Source organism: Taudactylus pleione, unplaced genomic scaffold (genome assembly GCF_031769625.1).
Source record: "Taudactylus pleione unplaced genomic scaffold, aTauple2 ptg000442l, whole genome shotgun sequence".
NCBI classification, from domain to species: Eukaryota; Metazoa; Chordata; class Amphibia; order Anura; family Myobatrachidae; genus Taudactylus; species Taudactylus pleione.
In genome coordinates, this window is record NW_028284844.1 from 2,529,669 (window position 1) to 2,548,527 (window position 18,859).

General features: G+C 45.4%; 1 protein-coding gene across 1 annotated transcript in view; it reads left to right on the forward strand.

Moving 5' to 3' along the window:
- Positions 1-204: 204 nt before the first annotated feature.
- KANK4 (KN motif and ankyrin repeat domains 4) overlaps positions 205-18,859 on the forward strand; it is a 184,591-nt gene continuing 165,936 nt past the window's right edge. The window contains exon 1 of the mRNA XM_088447864.1: positions 205-265. The gene's annotated coding sequence lies outside the window, so the exon portion shown is untranslated. The remainder of the gene's footprint in view (positions 266-18,859) is intronic.

Below are 18,859 nucleotides of genomic sequence, written 5' to 3' on the forward strand. Positions count from 1 at the left end.
GACCGCATGATGTCTTGTCGAGGGGTAGAAGCTGCCAGCGCCAAGAAGTACAGCTCTGTCTGAGAAGTGCAGCCCTGTCTGAGAAGTACAGCCCTGTCTGAGAAGTACACCTCTGTCTGAGAAGTACACCTCTGTCTGAGAAGTACAGCCCTGTCTAAGAAGTACACCTCTGTCTGAGAAGTACAGCTCTGTATGAGAAGTACAGCCCTGTCTGAGAAGTACACCTCTGTTTGAGAAGTACACCTCTGGTCCGCATTCAATTACGGTATGTTAAAATGTAAAAATATAATGTAGCAAAAAGAAATATATCCTCAATTACATATGCATGACATGTTAATTAGATATACGTGTAAAAATGCCAAAATTATAGCAAGCAGTCAATGGTTACCAGAGCTTGCTGGGGCTTATAGTTCACAAATATACTTATGTATTGACCACTTAAACTCATTACCCTGGCACCCTGAGCCCACAGGTACCTGAAAGACCCCTCTCCAGCAGGTTGTTGAGTTGCCCTGTGGGTTGATCTGTGCACTTTTTGCAGGTCCAAGTCCCCTAAAGAGATGCACCCCACATGGTATTACATTATGACATGCTGTCAGTCTTACTGTTATAATGGGAACAGTCCAGATAAGTTCATAGTCTGGTTGCATTTTGAGGGCACCCCTGCATTAGTGGGGAACAGCCCTGGCTACAGCAATGGTGCAGATTATGCCTTTTGGGGGCTTATGGTCCGGTCAGCATCACGACCCTAACTGTGTGGAGTTTGTATAGTCTCCCTGTGCTTGCATGTGTTTCCTACGGGTGCTCCGGTTTCCTCCCGCACTCCAACTGATGTGAATGGCCAAATATTCTCTGTATAGCGCTGCGTAATATGTGTGCGCTATATAAATAACTGGTAATAATAAATAATATACTTACTTTACATGGAGTTTCAAACAGTGTGTATATGGCAGTGGTTCCCAGACTGTGTGCCGTGGCACCCTGGGGTGCCTTGGGACACTTGCAGGGGTGCCTCAGGTTGGTGGTCCAGCACCAAATCAAATTCTTTATGGTCAATGTAATGTAAATATGTGAACAGACAGAAGCACAAACTTGTCCCCCACCACATAACTGAGCCTAGGGATGACAGGTCAGCACAGTTTACTTCACTGTACTACTTTACAAAAATATTTTCAGAATTTCTCAATAATACCCCTTTCAGACAGAGAAAACAACCCGGTAATTTCCCGGCTGTAGCCGAGTCGACCCGGGTATTTTTCTGTCTGAAAGGGTCAACACGGGATCAAATTCCCGGGACTGCGACCCAGGTATTTACCTTGGTTTTTCCCGGGTCTTACACGGGTTGGCGGCTGTCTGAAATGCTCCGACCCGGGTTTTCCAACTCCGGGCATAGTAAGCAGCGCTGATTGGCTGAGATGGCGGTGCACAGGCTGATTGGCTGAGCGGCAGGGTCTCCCTGATTGGCTGAGCGGGCAGGGCAGTGGCGCTGGCATCTACTGTCACAATTCTGAGTTAGAGAGAGGCATGGCGCACTGGAAGGAAGAGGAGATCCGCGAGCTGCTGGCAGTCAGAGGGGAGTAGGAGATCCGCAAACAGATCAGTGGCACAGTGAAGGACGAGATATTCTACACAAACAATCTGCTAAGATCCTTTCCCCAAGGGGCATTGTGCGTCACCACCCACTTTTCATGACCTCATCTCTGTGTGCCATAAAAGCAGTCCATTTATTATGACACACAGTATATTGCAGGGCTGACCTGGGTTCAGTGTGAAAGGGGTCAACCCGGGAATTACCCGGGTCTAATGTGCTGTGTGAAAGGGGGTTAGGAGCAAATTTCCGGGGAAAAACACAAGTTTTGGGGATTTTTCTGTCTGAAAGTGGTATCACAAACTTTTGGCTAAGGGGTGCCGTGAAAACAATGCTATTACTCTAGGGTGCCGTGATTCCAAAAAGTTTGGGAACCACTGGTATATGGGAAATGTAGCATCTGCTGGTAGAAAATGGAACTGCATGTAAAAATACGCTGAGACTCAAGGGAAACCTCTGCAATACAATGCAAAGCGCTTCCTTAAAGCACAAATGGCTGGGTGATGTGCCAGGTGTCAATATAACACTTGCTTTCTATGGTTTAGCCCACTGATTGGCCTGTCCACCTGAGATGCAAATTTGGCAGTGAAAGTGTTACAATGAAGCATTTATACTATATATTATGTATAAATTGATCACTACTTTTTTTGAACCGTAAAATAATGTAAATTGTTGCAAGAAATCCTGATGTTTTTTCTTTGTTTTGTGATGGAGACCCAGGTACATTCACTGCTAATATCACATAGAAATGGGTTCAGTAAATTGAATTACACAAAATGTACAAAAATTTGTTTCATTCAGGTTTATTGTGTTCCTTATGTTTGTTGTATGTCGATTAAACCAATAAAAAACCCAGTAATCAATTTGTGATGCAAAACTATGAAAGCAATGTAGAATTTTAACAAATCTACTCCTATTGTCCTCACTCAAGAACAGAGATAGGCCTATACAGACAGTATATACAGTAACTAGTGTAGACACCATGGTGAAGTGCAATCTCCACAGTAAAGGCCGGCAAAAAGAACTGAACCCTGAGAATACAGGCTGCAGAATATAATGGACAATGCAATATTATATGAACTATGCAAAGTTTTCCAGCCAGCTGTAATGCAGACAAATGTCCTAGTATAATCAGCATTCTTGAATGCACAATGTAATATGACATTTATGGAAATCTAGATTGTCTCTTGAATTGCTGGGACATTGATTATGCAGTTACATGCAAAAATAGATGAGATTGAGAACAAGTCCATCACATAGTGTTGAAAACAAATGTTCTTATTGTATGATATATGCGCTGCTGTAAAACTTATAGCATACTCATGAGATGCACAGTGGGCCTGATTCAGACCCGCTCGCAAGCGTTATGCGCTTGCAAGCAGGTCGATGGCCAGGCAGTGCGCACGCGCTGCGTGCACGAGCCCCGGAGCGAGTGAGAAATTCACTCGCTCTGGGGCTCGCTACAGACGGGGCGGCTGTTGATGTTGACAGCTCGCCCCGTTTTGTAGGCGGGGAGGGGGGTGGCTGACCAAACGGAGGCGTTCCTGAAGGAACGCCTGCCGTTTGAGGGCGGCCCTACTGACATCACCAGTGATGTCAGTAGTGAGCTTCCGGCTCTATTAGAGCCGGAAGCTCACTGGGGCTTGCGGCAGACGAGACCCTACCACAAGGGTCTCGTCACAAGCCCGATGGTCGCGACCATCACCTGGCCACTCGCAAAAGCTGTATGTGGTCACCCACAGCTTAGCGAGCGGCCAGGAGGCCTTTTTTTTTTTTTTTTAAATGGCCACCCTGATTCAGAGCAAACGCTCGCTTTTTGCGAGCGGCTCTGAATCAGGGCCAGTGTCCAGCTGCTGCTTCTGCACTGACTTTACATAAGTCGATTGTCCTATACTAAATTAATTCTTAATAATATTTCATTTGTAATTTCATTTAGAGAGTTAAAAAGTGTACTGTAAAAACAGGAGCAGTGTTGCACAAACATGATGATACCTTTAACCTGGATGACAGGACGGAGCTTCACCGGATCCCGCCATCACAGAGCAGGCTCCGATGCAGTCAGCGCTGGCAATGTGACTGTCACTAGGAGGTATGTTGCTTATGTTATGACTACCAATCTGTTGACTTTCATTGATAAATATGGTGACTTGATTGGGAGTGAAATAAAAATCGGAATGCGGTCAGAATCCCGACAGCAGGGATTCCGGCGTTCAGAATGCCGACACTTATCAGAATACCGATGTCGGCATCCCAGCGGCCGGGATCCCGAAGGTAAGTACCGGGGTTCCACTCCAGTGTTCGTAATTTTGATAAAGTAGATAAAGAATCAGTTTCTTACTTTTGTAGTAAGTTCATCAAAATATTCCTTTATAGCTTCAAAAGTTTTATTCCAGGAAGATAATTTCTTTCTGAACTATTCCATAATGCCAGGAGTTTTCTCGATGTCCCTCTCAAACAAGGAGACAAGATAACATAGCGCAATACCATTTGATGAACAATAAAAACAAATTTAATAGATGATTAAACTCACATTTGGTTAAAAAACATTAAACATATCGCATCACACCCAGGATGCATGCACAATGTGGGGTTACAGGGGACATGGGTTCCTTCAGCGAGCTTCTAGATGGTAACGGCAACAGGTTGCGGGGGTCCTGGACACCCACCCACTCCTTGCTCTGTCCACTGGTCCACAGATCAAAGAGTCCCAGATCTCACCCGCTCAACACGTTTCAGACCCAGTTATCCTTTGTCAGAAGCGTGGTGATGAGATTGCCTAACAGGGTTTAAATACCCTCCTTAATAGCCACCAAACCTCCCACACACTGCCGATATTCCCGCTCTTTCAGAAACCCGGAAGTAACACATCTACGGCTGGAGCCGCATTCTGGCTCTGGTGCGTTCCATTCGCCGGAAGTTGTCATCTCCACGCATCCTACACTGTCCTGGCGCCGTGACGTGCTTCCGGTAATCGGCAAATGTCCTCAAAGTGATGTACAATGGGCCGGATGTGACATACACATCCTGTACAAGCCGAATAATGCGTTCCAGAGCCCGGAAGTGGACAATCTCATAGGTTTCGATTGCCAAGTCCCGGACAAAAGTGCATTAAATATGAAAAAGAGGAAATATATATATATATATATATATATATATATATATATATAAAAGAGGAAATGCAACAATCAGTATACATCAAACACCATATAAATACATAAGAAAACTTAAAAAAATAGCCAATAATATAAGAATAGTTAAAAGGTTTAAAAAATATCATAATCTGGTGGGGTTACTAAAATAGAAATGTAAACATATATCTGTTACATGTGCCGCTGAGGCTCTCTGCCTGATTGGCTCTCAGTTACTATCCTACTACCTGGACTCTGGCTGCTACAGGCAGCTACTCACCTATTGGTTGTCTCGTTACCTGACCCCAGGCTGAGGGACCAATCACAGAAGACCTCTCCCTTCATTAGGGATTTAAGTCAGTTCCTGCCTGCCGGTGATATTACCAGTTCCTGCACCTATTGGAGGCTCACGTGGTCGCTGCATGCTGTGCAGTTCCTTGCTACTTAACCTTTGTTCCTGTATTCAGTATCCTGCCATTGTATACCTTTGCTCATAGACTCTGGACCTCATTCAGAGTCGGTCGTAAGCGGCCGCTCGTTCGTACGCATCCGATGTTTCCAAACCACGCATGCGCACGGTTAGTTGTGCGCATGTGCGTACGAGGCTTTGCGATCCAAAATGCTGTAGATCGTACGGCTTACGAGCAGGAAGTGGCTTCCGAGAGTTGATTGACATGAAAGGCCGTTTGTGGGTGTTGACTGGGGGTGGTGGTCTGAAAACGCAGGCGTGCCTCAGCGTTTTGAGGGCGTTTCAGGGGCGTACATAAATTACCTGCTACGACCGACATAGAAGGCTGGAAGTAGTAAAACGTCACTCTGCGAGCAGGTTAGAGAGCTGGCTGAAATTAACATACAGAATAAAATTAACATACAGCGACTGACAACGATTGACTCGATCGCTAGCTGCTATCACTCGCTAGCTAGAGGAGGTGCATTGTTCACGTATGGGCGTCACTTTGGTTGCGACCGACCTGCCGTGCGATTGCTTCCTTTTACAGTTTCTCGGTCGTTAGGCGTACGACCGAGCGGCCGCTTACGACCGACTCTGAATGAGGTCCTCTGTCCTCAGTGTCCTATCCCTGCCAGTCCTACTCCTGTGTCTTGCTGGATTCTGCCTGTTCCCGTGTCCATTCCTGCTACGTGTTTGTGACTTGCCAAGACTCTCCAGCTTACCTTTTGTGTCACCTCTGGTTTGTGTCTGGTCCAACGTGTACCTGTGGATTCATCCTGCCTGTTCAACTACATCAAGTACTGGTTCTGTTACAAGCTCCAACCTGCATTCACCTGTCAGTTCAACTATATCAAGTACTGGTTCTGTTACATAATTCCAGCCTGCATCCGGAAATGCTGGCCTGCTACTATCCAGATCTACACATCTTTTCTGTTTTTGTGCTTATCCACCTGTGCCAGTTAATTGCAAGTCTTCAGACCATCAAGCCAGTTTCCCAGCAGCAGACTCTAGGACACACCTGCATATGTTAGCCTCTGCTATTAACCTCTACCTTGCTTGCTGCTTTACTCTAGGTAAATAATACTCTGTGAATCCCTGCCTATTGCATGAGCCCCATCAGCGAGCTCCAGAGGTCTCATGCAAATAGAGATAGACATTCATAACAATATCATAAAAACCACTTGAGCTCGAACTGTCCATTCAGCCCACCAGGTATGAGGGTTTTAAGTTTGTGAATCCATCTCATCTTGGATTTGGAAAGTCTCACTTACAAATCCTTAGTTCTCCATGTTGGATTTAACTGTTGGATCCCCCAAAAGGATTTTAACTGGCACGGATTTGACATTATTAGGCCACATCTACATTCCAATCCATAGATAACATTCTTGGAGTTGCAGGTGATGAATTCCTTTATTGGAAACTCAACACCTTTGGCATGAAACATTTTGATTTTAAACGGGCATTTAACTGTTCTGCACATACAGTAGTGCAAATTCCACATCAGTGGAAACCCATGCTTCTATTACTAACACTTTTATTAGTATCAAATGTGCTTCTAACTAGCTTATCCTTCAGTGAAGGTGCCTTTTTATAAATAAATGATGGTTTATTTGGTATTTTGTCACCAATCACAGGATCTTGTTTTAAAATCTTCCAATATCGTTTAAAAACTCCTTCAATCTCCTTATATTGCGAATTATAGCTACTTAGGAACGACCATTCAAACCTATTAGTATTATCTTCTTCTTTGTTGCTATTCTTATTCACCAAAATATCCATTCTATTTATAGTGCTTAATCTTTCCTGAGCTTTCTCTAAACAGTTGTTTACTATACCCCTTATTTAGGAAACGTCTTTGTTATTTCATCCAACTGTATATCGCACACTTCTTGCTCAGTACAATTACGCTTCACTATTAGGTACTGGCTGAATGGAATCCCCTCAAGCCAGTTATCATGATGTTGACTATCCCTCATTATATAGCTATTTGAGTCAGTATTCTTTCTATATGTTTTGGTATGCAATACTCTGTTTTTCACATAGATATTCAAATCTAAAAAAAACAATCTCCTCCTTACTTATAGAAAAGGTTAACTTCATGTTAAAATCATTATCATTCAGTGATTGACAAAATAAAACCAGTTCCTCCTCCGTACCGTTCCTTATAAATAAAACATCATCTATAAAATGTTGCCAGGACACCAGGATTGCCCCCAGTTGACCATTATGCCAAATCAGGTAATCTTCCCAAAACACCATAAATAGATTGGCATAGCTGGGGGCAAACCTGGTGCCCATGGCCGTTCCAACTTGTTGTAAATAAAAACATCCATTGAAATAGAAGTAATTATTTTAATAAATTGGATACTTTCTAAAATAAAGTCCTTCACTGGTGATGATAGATCTGATAAATCTAAAAAACACGACACTGCTCTAAGACCTTGGGCCCTCTTGATTATAGTATATAAAGTGGAGACATCCGCACTAATTAAAATATAATGCTCATCCCACTCCATATCCTTCAGTTTGTTCAGGTCATCGCTAGTGTCCATAAGATATGCTTTAGTTTTCTTAACTAATGGCTGTAAATATGCATCAACCACAGCAAAAAGATACAAGGTGATGCTATTCGTCCCAGAGACGATAGGTCTTTCCAGAGGGTGGAGGGGGTCCTTATGGATTTTCGGCAGATTGTATATTGTAGGGACCGTAGGATATTTTAAATTTATAAAATCATACTCTGATTTGTTTAATACACCATTCTCAAGAGCCTTGCCAGTAAGTGACAAGAGCTCTTTGGTGATCCTACTCGTTGGGCCACTTTTTAGTTTCTTATATGTGTTATCCTTTTCCAACTGTCCATTAATCTCTGCTAAGTACTGTTCCTTATCCATAAGGACCACCGCTCTACCCTTATCTGCCAGTTTAATCACCAAATCTACATCATCTTTTAATGTTTGAAGAGCCGAAAAATCATTTTTGGTAAGGTTACATTTAGTCCCTTTATTTATTTTTTTTATTTACCATTTTCTCTGTTTCAGTATTGACTATTTTGCTGAAACAATCAATGGTTTGGTTAGGCCTACTTACCTGGAGGCGTCGGGATTATAACCTGGTCGGGATTCCGACCACCAGGATCCCGACCGCCGGCATCCCATACCCATCCCAAATAAATCATTGCTTGTAAAATGTAAAAGTAGTAGGATTTCTCCTTTTGCGTAAAATTATGGGATTTTCATTAGTGTCAACACGGTCACGGACCACTCTAATGATCGCCTGGTATCCGTGGTTATGGAACCTAGTTGCCGGTGGCCAGTTTGTTAGGGGGGAATTAAATTGATGTTTGGGCACAAATCGGAGGTATTCAATTGTTGCTCCAATCGGGCGCGAGTGCTGCGGGTGGCCAGATTTCTGCTCGCACCCTCCCACCAGTCTCCCCCCACATCGGTGGTCATCGAAGGGTGCAAACCATTGATGGTTCACCACAGATGGTTTGTGTGCCATCGATGGTAACCACCGATTGACCCAACGATGGACACCCCACCAATGGCCATCCCTGCTTCTAGGGGCTGCAGCTGATGCAATCCCTAGAAGTCAGGGGCACGAGTGTATGTGCAAGCCTCTGTCCCCCCTCTTCACTTCACTGTATTGCTGACGTTTGTGCGCAGGTGCAAGCCTAATTTTTTTTCTTCCCTACATGCATGATGCTGTTCAGGCAAGCAGTACAGCAGCAGTCCCCTGAAGAATACAGGTAGAGGTGCGTATCCAGTAAGCGATGGGGTAACGACAGTACGATTACGACATCGTAATCATTCACTCATTCCTAATGCTGTAGGTGCCCACACTGAACGATATGTCATTCAGTGCAGGCACCCTCCCTCATCCCCGAACATGCCCAATCTGACGTTATCGGCAGATTGACCGGCATGTTCAGGCGATGATTGATGTCGAAGACGACCAGCGGCAGCGCACATCGCTGGTCATTTTCGACATTTTCATGCCCGATTCATACACGATTAATGAGAGATTGAACCATTACAATGTCGTAATCGTTCAAACGCTCTGTTTTAATCGGCAAGTGGATACGCATAGGAGCTGTATGATGATATTCATATTAAGATGAAAACTCCCTTTGTATTTTTTTTGAAATGCTGACCTGCATTAATGCTAATTGCATTCTGTAGAAAAAAAAATGGGATAATTTTCATTAACACTCTAGCAGTCTGAAATTAATGATATTCCCAGCAGCTGTCTCCTTGTATTTTTAACACAAATCAATAATTGTTAATATACACATGCCATTTTTATGGCCCAAACCCTTTGTAAAGGCAAAGATCAATATTTCTAGTTGGTTTTATCCTTTTCTGTAGTTTTAAATGAACATCTCAGTGTACTGTTTTCAGTATTCAGATCAGAGATAGCACACCATTATTACATGATCCCTGTAAGCCTATTCACAACATCTCTGCTGCTTTATAAAATAAGAATTTATAACAGGGCTAGAAATGTACCAATATTCTATATATAACCGTTTGTAAATAAGGTGTAACCTGGTGACACTAGATGGCGCTGTTCAGCACGCTCACTTCACTCTTCCCAATAACTGGTTTGAAAAATCAGCACAAAAATAATGTTTGATTTTTTTTTTTTTCTCTTTTAGTTGTTCCCCCACAAGCTCTAGTCGTGCACTATAAAGTATTACATTAGTGACTTTTCTCCTGCTTAGCAGGCTGCACATCACTGGCTTATTTGTTCTGCCCTATTTATACACCCACATTATTTTCTTTCCCAGTTTGCATACTTATCTAGAAGGCTGGCTGTCAGATAGTCATTCTGGGAGTACTATTGTTGGGAAATTCTCTGCCATTATGCTGTTGAAAACATCTGGGACGATATTATTGGTTGCAGTGGGGTTTCCTAGCAAATAGCAATTTCAAAAGCTTCACGTAGAGAAACCTGGAGCAGAATTAGAACAGAGAGAGCGGAATGAGCACACATGCTATACATTTCTAAATACTGCATTGGCGTTCTAAATGACCCCCGAATTTGTTAAATAACTCGCCATTGTCCCTAATATAGGCTCCACCCATTTTAATTGGATCTGATCAAGCTGTGCTCTGTGTATGTGATACTATTGTATCTTAAGGGCAACTGTGTCCCAAATCAAAAGAACTAGACATAAATAATGTCTTTAACTATGAAGTATTACCCCTTTAACACCCCAGCTTAAACATGGGTTATTGCCAGGTTAACCCAGGTTGCTGCTCGGTGTGAAAGGGGCCAGGGATAGATTCACGGGTCGTGTGACCCTGCAATCCAACCCGGGTAGCTTGCAGGGGTCAATGCGGAAACGACCCGTGTAGCCCTACAGTGTAAACGGGTAACCCGGGTCCTGTTTTCAGCATGGGGAAATCCAGATTTCCTGGCACTTGGAGATTATGTCATCTCTAAGTGCCAGCAGAAGATTGCCACAATACACGGGTGCAGTGTGAACGGCGCCGACCCAGGGATAAACCTGGTCTGCGCCACAGTGTAAAAGGGGCCTGATTCAGAGCCGCTCACACAATGTGTATGCAAATTGCGTAGGCAATGCTACCGCACAGCAATGCATGAGCACGCCCAGTATTACTTAGTGCGCGATCACATAGTGTATGCAGACACCCACCAGCCTGTCTTAAGACGCCCACTTGTGCACGTCATGTCCAGGAGGTGTATGCAACCATCGGTACATCGGATCACATCACAGCTCTTGAGGTTGACCATACCCTGCCCCAAGCACTGCGAGCACTTCAGTGTAAAAACCAGCCAGGTGACGTGTACTATGATGCTGTCTTATAATTCTGCACACCTCTAAAACGGCGTTGAGACGCTCAGGCACGCCTACGTTTGCACCTCCACTCCCCCGATTTTATTGGCCAGCCCCTGTTACCACCTACAAATGGCTTCTCCTGTCACTCACCCTGCTGGGCTGTCTATGCGCAGCGAGCGAACGCATTGTGACTTTTCACTAAGATATGAGCACTGCGATGCATATACACTGCATACCATCGGCAGCAGCGAGGCCCCATGTTCCAAATTCTGGGTCAGACCCAGGACTTGGGTATAAAAGATTATGAGCCAGAAATACAAAAAGATATATTCAGTGAAATTTGAAGGTGGAAAACTTTATTAAAGCATTAGAAAATTGTCGGCTAATCGCAGCAGTATAGTGAAGACATGTGCTTCAGATTTACCATATTGAAGACTGTGTAACTGCGGTTTATGTAGGAGTCAGTGACACCCTGATTAGTCATAAGATTTGACTAAACCACAGGTCAGTCTGGAAGCAGCCTAAATACAGTGGAGGCATCCAGGCTAATATCGTCCTTTGGCAGCATATTATTACTTGTAAAACGCTTTGTAGCTTATTTGATCGGGACAGAATGTGGAAATCACTATTGCAGAAGCTTTTAAGAAAGTTGGTTGCTAGACATTACCATACTACCAGTGCATGGTGAGTAAAGGTCACCCCCCCTCACCCATGCAGGCAGATGCGTTGTGGACTATGAATATGCAGTGGGGAGACCAGTGCACTATAGTAGCATGAATGAAGTAATACAGCATTGTTATTGCACTTACTCCACTTGTACTCCATTAGCAAAAAAAAAAAAAAAGTTTTTCTTTTTATACTTCACTAATCCACGTTCTAGCACTGACTGCGCAAAGACTGTGTATCGCTAATTCACCCCATATCAGCCTTCCTGGTGATAAATGTGGCAGGTCTGTAGTTGTACACACAGAGCTGATTAAAATAAGTCAAGGTAATTTCTGCTTTATTCAAGGTATTCTCAGCTGTACCTTCATGCCGGATTCGAAAAGCTCCACATGAGTGTATCTCAGACGAGATTGTATATACAGAATAGGATTGTGCTAGACAAAAACAGAGACATGTATTTTTGAAATATGAGGTTCAGGGTACATGATATGGGGAGGCCTGAATCTGCTATGGATGGGGGATAACAGCCTAGGGTTCGCGTGCAATTTACATCGTCATCACCTTGTGCGTTCTCTAGTAAATGAAGACTCACCTATGTGTACATATTGGCCCTGATTCAGACCCGCTCGCTGCCGCAGGCAGCTCGCAGGATCTGTGGGCGTTTGTTTTGTTTTTTTCTCCAGGCCGCTCGGAAAGCTGTGAGTGTCCACCCACAGCTTGTGCGAGCAGGCTGGAGTCCGTCGTGATTATCGCGACCATCGGGCTTGCGACGAGACCCTGGGGTAGGGTCTCGGCTGCCGCAAGCCTGAGTGGACTCCCTGCTCTAATAGAGCAGGAAGTCCACTACTGACATCACTAGCGATGTCAGTAGGGCCGCCCACAAACACCAGGCGTTCCTAAGGGTAAGCCTGCGTTTGTGCAGCCAGCCCCCCTACCCGTCTACAAAACAGGGCGAGCTGTTACTCACCATCGACAGCCGCCCCGTCTTGTAGCGAGCCCCGCAGCGAATGAAGCTCAGTCGTTCGTCGGGGCTCACGCATATGCGGCGCATGCGCAGGGCCCAAACATCGAACCACTTGCGAGCGCTGTGCACTTGCAAGCGGCTCTGAATTAGGCCCATTGTCCAAGCTGGGTGTGGTATATTTTGTGGACACAAGAATGTGGACATGGCCTTGATGTCGACATGTTTGGTATGTTGGTACTGATGAAAAGTCGACATGATTAAAATGTCTACAAAACTTTCCTGGTGGTCTGTTGGTGACTTTCCGTGTTCAACAGGACTGGCTCATGCAGCTGTGTCTTCCAAATCCAGTGGTCAGCTGATGAGTACTTACAGGTTGCTCCTGTGTCTCATCCGGCGCTGAGTATCCCTAGCCCTCCCCCTAGTGCCTAACCCTAAAGGCGTATATCCACTACACGATTTTCGTTATCGCTCATCGTCCGCAATATCGTGCAGTGGATATGCTGTCAGTGACCAGCGATGTGCGCTCCCACTGGTCGTTGACGACATCTTCTCATCACCCGTACTTGCAGGGCAACCTAACATTATCGTCAGGTTCTGCAAGTATGGGGATGAGGGAGGGCGAAGTATGTGGGTGCTCAATGTCGTTAATAACATTGAGCACATCACTGCCGGGGAAACACTAGACGATATCGCTCATAGAGCATATCGTCTAGTGCATTGATTTTTAACCTTTATCAACACGAGGCACACTACGCAAGATTTCAAAATTGCCAAGGCACACCATCCGGCGATGCGGCGTGCGCGACCCATGAAAAAAAACATTGGCCTCCACCGGAAAAAAAAAACACACAACAATGGCCTCCACAGGAATAAGACACACAACAATGGCCTCCACAGGAATAAAACACACTACATTGGCCTACTCAGGAATAAAACACACTACATTGGCCTCCTCAGGAATAAAACACACTACATTGGCCTCCACAGGAATAAAACACACTACATTGGCCTACTCAGGAATAAAACACACTACATTGGCCTCCTCAGGAATAAAACACACTACATTGGCCTCCTCAGGAATAAAACACACTACATTGGCCTCCTCAGGAATAAAACACACTACATTGGCCTCCTCAGGAATAAAACACACTACATTGGCCTCCTCAGGAATAAAACACACACATTGGCCTCCACAGGAATAAAACACACTACATTGGCCTCCTCAGGAATAAAACACACTACATTGGCCTCCTCAGGAATAAAACACACTACATTGGCCTCCTCAGGAATAAAACACACTACATTGGCCTCCTCAGGAATAAAACACACTACATTGGCCTCCACAGGAATAAAACACACTACATTGGCCTCCACAGGAATAAAACACACTACATTGGCCTCCTCAGGAATAAAACACACTACATTGGCCTCCTCAGGAATAAAACACACTACATTGGCCTCCTCAGGAATAAAACACACTACATTGGCCTCCTCAGGAATAAAACACACTACATTGGCCTCCTCAGGAATAAAACACACTACATTGGCCTCCTCAGGAATAAAACACACTACATTGGCCTACTCAGGAATAAAACACACTACATTGGCCTACTCAGGAATAAAACACACTACATTGGCCTACTCAGGAATAAAACACACTACATTGGCCTCCACAGGAATAAAACACACTACATTGGCCTCCACAGGAATAAAACACACTACATTGGTCTACTCAGGAATAAAACACACAACATTGGCCTACTCAGGAATAAAACACACTACATTGGCCTCCTCAGGAATAAAACACACTACATTGGCCTACTCAGGAATAAAACACACTACATTGGCCTCCTCAGGAATAAAACACACTACATTGGCCTCCACAGGAATAAAACACACTACATTGGCCTACTCAGGAATAAAACACACTACATTGGCCTCCTCAGGAATAAAACACACTACATTGGCCTCCTCAGGAATAAAACACACTACATTGGCCTCCTCAGGAATAAAACACACTACATTGGCCTCCACAGGAATAAAACACACTACATTGGCCTCCTCAGGAATAAAACACACTACATTGGCCTACTCAGGAATAAAACACACTACATTGGCCTCCTCAGGAATAAAACACACTACATTGGCCTCCTCAGGAATAAAACACACTACATTGGCCTCCTCAGGAATAAAACACACTACATTGGCCTCCTCAGGAATAAAACACACTACATTGGCCTCCTCAGGAATAAAACACACTACATTGGCCTCCACAGGAATAAAACACACTACATTGGCCTCCACAGGAATAAAACACACATATTGGCCTCCACAGGAATAAAACACACTACATTGGCCTCCACAGGAATAAAACACACTACATTGGCCTCCTCAGGAATAAAACACACTACATTGGCCTACTCAGGAATAAAACACACTACATTGGCCTCCTCAGGAATAAAACACACTACATTGGCCTCCACAGGAATAAAACACACTACATTGGCCTCCTCAGGAATAAAACACACTACATTGGCCTCCTCAGGAATAAAACACACTACATTGGCCTCCTCAGGAATAAAACACACTACATTGGCCTCCTCAGGAATAAAACACACTACATTGGCCTCCACAGGAATAAAACACACTACATTGGCCTCCTCAGGAATAAAACACACTACATTGGCCTACTCAGGAATAAAACACACTACATTGGCCTCCTCAGGAATAAAACACACTACATTGGCCTCCTCAGGAATAAAACACACTACATTGGCCTCCTCAGGAATAAAACACACTACATTGGCCTCCACAGGAATAAAACACACTACATTGGCCTCCACAGGAATAAAACACACATATTGGCCTCCACAGGAATAAAACACACTACATTGGCCTCCACAGGAATAAAACACACTACATTGGCCTACTCAGGAATAAAACACACTACATTGGCCTACTCAGGAATAAAACACACAACATTGTCCTCCACAGGAATAAAACACACATGTTGGCCTCCTCAGGAATAAAACACACTACATTGGCCTCCTCAGGAATAAAACACACTACATTGGCCTCCACAGGAATAAAACACACATATTGGCCTCCACAGGAATAAAACACACTACATTGGCCTCCTCAGGAATAAAACACACATGTTGGCCTCCTCACGAATAAAACACACTACATTGGCCTCCTCAGGAATAAAACACACTACATTGGCCTCCACAGGAATAAAACACACTACATTGGCCTCCTCAGGAATAAAACACACTACATTGGCCTCCTCAGGAATAAAACACACTACATTGGCCTCCTCAGGAATAAAACACACTACATTGGCCTCCTCAGGAATAAAACACACTACATTGGCCTCCACAGGAATAAAACACACTACATTGGCCTCCTCAGGAATAAAACACACTACATTGGCCTACTCAGGAATAAAACACACTACATTGGCCTCCTCAGGAATAAAACACACTACATTGGCCTCCTCAGGAATAAAACACACTACATTGGCCTCCTCAGGAATAAAACACACTACATTGGCCTCCACAGGAATAAAACACACTACATTGGCCTCCACAGGAATAAAACACACATATTGGCCTCCACAGGAATAAAACACACTACATTGGCCTCCACAGGAATAAAACACACTACATTGGCCTACTCAGGAATAAAACACACTACATTGGCCTACTCAGGAATAAAACACACAACATTGTCCTCCACAGGAATAAAACACACATGTTGGCCTCCTCAGGAATAAAACACACTACATTGGCCTCCTCAGGAATAAAACACACTACATTGGCCTCCACAGGAATAAAACACACATATTGGCCTCCACAGGAATAAAACACACTACATTGGCCTCCTCAGGAATAAAACACACATGTTGGCCTCCTCAGGAATAAAACACACTACATTGGCCTCCTCAGGAATAAAACACACTACATTGGCCTCTTCAGGAATAAAACACACTACATTGGCCTCCTCAGGAATAAAACACACTACATTGGCCTCTTCAGGAATAAAACACACTACATTGTCCTCCTCAGGAATAAAACACACTACATTGGCCTCCTCAGGAATAAAACACACTACATTGGCCTCCTCAGGAATAAAACACACTACATTGGCCTACTCAGGAATAAAACACACTACATTGGCCTACTCAGGAATAAAACACACTACATTGGCCTCCTCAGGAATAAAACACACTACATTGGCCTCCACAGGAATAAAACACACTACATTGGCCTCCTCAGGAATAAAACACTACATTGGCCTCCACAGGAATAAAACACACTACATTGGCCTCCTCAGGAATAAAACACACTACATTGGCCTCCTCAGGTATAAAAGGCACATACCTTGGCCCCGACAGAAAAAAATAACATTGGCCCCCACAGAAACAAAAAATAAAAACCCCACATTGCTCCTCTCAGGAAAAAACAATCAATAGGCCCCACAGAATAAATCTAAAACACTTTCACACAAATAAAAGAAAACATTGTCTGACCTCACAGAAAATAGAATCCACATACCTGTGCAGAGCAGTCAGCAGCATGAGAGAGTGCAAGCGGGCAGGCGGGCAGGAGAGCAGACTGTCTGTCCTGCAGAGCGGGCATGGGGGCAGGTGAGTCGGTGGCTGGGCTGGCTTGCGGATTGGGTATGGAGGGGTGAAAATACGGCGTGCGTGACCTGTGATGTCACGCTGCCACATCCATGCAGGTCACAGCCGGGCGCGCCTGTGTCTCCCAGAGGAGCTCAGCGGCAGCGCTGCCCGGTTCACAGATCTGCAATGTGACTGGTGGCCCTGACCGCCGTTCCTGACGGCGCTGCGGCAAACCTCACAACTGCCCACGGCACACTAGTGGATACCCGCCTTAACCCTTTCCTCCTGTAGGCCAACCCTCCTTTGTTGCAGCCTAACCCTCTGGTCCCTGCAGGATGTCGACATTGAGGACAAGTCGACATTATGCCATTGCAGCAGGCTTGCCTACCCTCCCGATTTGGCCGGGAGCCTCCCGAATATCGTGTGCCACTGCCTGACCCCCGGAAAGGCAGGCAAGCCTCCCTACCACCCCCCAGATTAAACCAGAAACCCCTGCAGTGGGGGGCGGTGTTGCGTTTTGCACTGAATTGTGTCATTGTGGCCCTGCCACATCCCGAGTGCGACCTGGCTGAGACCCCTTTCAGACTGGCAGCCGGACCCGGCACTAATGCCAGGTTGTTGATGTCACCACCGTCACGTCATCTCCAAGCGCAGGCTCTTCCTACGCAGTGAATGGGACCCGGATTACCCATTCGCACTGCACCGCCAGCCAGAGGCGTAACTTCATCCCAGGTGCCCGGAGGCAAGATAAATGTTGGTGCCCCCACCCCCAGCACCTGTGCCAGCCCCAGCTGCCGCCACCCCCCTATGCAGTTAATTTTATACAGTGCCCCCAGTAGTGGACCCGTATGTAGTGCCCTCAGTAGAGGTCCCCCAATTCAGTGCCCAACTATGTAGTGCCCCTCAGTAATGGTCCCCCTATGCAGTGCCTCCAGTAGTGGTCCCCAAATGCAGTGCTCCCAGTAGTGGTCTCACTATGCAGTGCCCCCAGTAGTGGTCCCCCTATGCAGTGCCCCCAGCAGTGGTCCCCCTATGCAGTGCCCCCAGCAGTGGTCCCCTTATGCAGTGCCCCATATACAGTGCCCTCAGTAGTGGTCCCCCTATTATTGCCCCCAGTAGTGCCCCTTATACAGTGCCCCCAGTAGTGGTCCCCCTATGCAGTGCTCCCAGTAGTAATAATGCCCTCTGTAGTAATGCCCCTGGTAAAAATGACCCTAAAGGTAATGCCCCCAGTAGTAAGGACCCCTGTAGTGCCCCCAGTTGTAATGTCCTTGTAGTGCCTCCAGTAGTAATGCACCCTGCAATCCCCCAGTAGTAATGCCCCTTGAAGTGCCCTCCAGTTGTAGTGCTCCCAATAGTGCCCTCAATTGTAAGGCCCCTATATGATGCCCCCAGTAGTAAGACCACTGTAGTGCCCCCAGTAGTAAGAACCCCCCTCCCCCCGCGCGCGCGCCCACACACACACAACAGAACACTTACCTTAAACCCCGCTCCAGTGCCTGCTTCCGTCCGTCTCCGGCGACCGCTCCTCGGAACTATGGGAGTGACGATCAGCAGCGCTCCTTCTCTATGTAGCTCCTCCTCAGCAGTGCCCGGAACGACCGGGTGAAAATGGAGCCCCTTCAG